At 36.5% G+C, this 2,062-nt stretch overlaps 1 long non-coding RNA gene across 1 annotated transcript; it reads right to left on the reverse strand.

Moving 5' to 3' along the window:
• Positions 1 to 427: 427 nt before the first annotated feature.
• On the reverse strand, positions 428 to 1,305 carry LOC146739415 (uncharacterized). The gene is made up of 2 exons (XR_014930097.1): positions 1,248 to 1,305; positions 428 to 483 (listed from the first exon to the last, which is right to left on the reverse strand). It is a non-coding gene; the product is annotated as an uncharacterized LOC146739415 (long non-coding RNA).
• Between the last annotated feature and the right edge of the window lie 757 nt (positions 1,306 to 2,062).

Raw genomic sequence — 2,062 nt, forward strand, 5'->3', positions numbered from 1 at the left:
TAGAAAGTATACAAATGTTTTGTTCAAGAATATTTAAATCAAGTCTACGATTGTAAGTTTCGTATTAGTTAAATCTAATAAGTCTAATGGAACTTAAAGGGCGGTAGTCGTTACGCCACGCATGCGCGAGATATATGGGTCTCATGTAAACAAAGATGGCGACGTTGCAGATCAACGAGTACAAACTGAGACGTTACCAATTTTTAATTACGTATTTTTTAGGTGACTGGAAGGTATCAAAGGAGGTAAATAGTGCAAGTTGCGCTTAGGTTAAACCTCGTACTCATGATTTCCATTAGAAGAGCGCATTGGATTGTGGGAAACTAAATGTTTATCAACATAAAAGTCGCACATGCGCTGCGCTACGACTGCCGCGCTTTAACCGAAGATAATCAGAAAAACAAATCTCTTACCATATTTCACAATCTTCGTTTACTACATCTCCTGGCGAGTAATACTCACAGTCCAACTCACAAAATCCTTCTGTGAAAATTAAGAAAAATTGTGAGTGTCTATATTTATTAACTCTTTGAAGCGCAAGGGTCAACATGTGTCACCATTCGCAATTTCTTTATATTTTCAAATAATGTTAAGTCCATTTGACCCAACATTAGAAAGAAATCAAAAACAAATATACATGGGCAAAATTGTGTACTAAAGTGGTGGTGGGAAATGTGGTCCAATGATTCTGGCAAGCGAGATGTTTGATTAGGTCAAAAACTGCGATACACGCTCATGTGCAGGTTGTGTGAGGGAATAATTTTGGAGGCGAATATACGGATTCTCTGGGGGAATATTAACATATTTTGTGATAGATTATCACCGAGCACGCGGTTGCAATTCCGTGGATATGGTATATCTATTATATTACGTTGTATGGTGATATTCTCTTGAGTGTAGTAGATTTCATATATTACACATATTGCGTACGCATATTATGTTATTCGTGGCCATTTTCTCGATCAATTCGCAAGTGAACTTACCATTTTAGGCAATTATTACTACATAGGGTGATCGGTACTTGTACCTGGATTTCTATAGTCTGCTTAGTTGTTTCCACATTAAACTTTTGTAGTCGCAATTGTATTATAGTCAATTCAGTTCAGGGACATAAACTTAAGCCATTCAGTGCCAGGCATATAAGACATGACTAAAGCCAATGAAAGGCCAGGTTTCGACTAAGCACAGAAAAGCGAAGGTCAGCTGATTTCTCTAAGCTGTTATATCTATACTATAATTTCAATTACCTGGCGTGTATACTCCTCCAAGACATGCTGGTGCCGGGCAGCTATCGTCGTTGCAACATATATAGTTTGGCGTCGTTGATGCATGTTCATCACAAAAGACACAATTCAAGCAACAGACTTGACCCAGAAATCCTTCAGGACACGGGCATGGTCCATCTTTTTTTGGAAAAAGATATAATAATGATATTCACGTGATACTAATCACATGCACTGATGTGCGTTAATATACATGTAATATCTATGTCATTACGAGTACACAGATGCGTGATGCTTACCGCAATGTCGTCTACACGGTTCTTCCGTATCAAAATTATTGTTGTTTCCTTCACATCCTCCGTATATGAACTCTATACACTCATTTATTTCACAGTCAAAGTACCATCTGGAAATGGAACCTTCACACGCACCAGGATCAACAGGAAAAGAGCAGTCACCTATAATTTTAAAATATTATCATATATCTGTTACAAATTATTACTGAAATGAATTTTATCATTTTGTTAGGAATCCGTATATAAAAACTGGGATACTGTGAATTTCATTAGCACATTGCTTACCTCCGCATTCTTTTTCGCAATCTGCTCTAGTATGAAAATTGTTATCATTCCCCTGACATCCACCATAAAAAAATGATTTAATGACATTAGACCGGTGGTTTTTCTCATTCCATTAAACGTGGCCAATGTTAATTCATGATTTTCATCAAAATTGTGGATGTTGTGTTAAATATTGACTCAATAAAGTACGATTTCAAAATCACTAAATCGTTGGTATGAACATTTTTCTAGGTTGCCAAGAAACAAATTTCATTTGAA

This window comes from Saccoglossus kowalevskii, chromosome 8 (assembly GCF_978046115.1).
Source record: "Saccoglossus kowalevskii chromosome 8, keSacKowa6.1, whole genome shotgun sequence".
NCBI lineage: Eukaryota > Metazoa > Hemichordata > Enteropneusta > Harrimaniidae > Saccoglossus > Saccoglossus kowalevskii.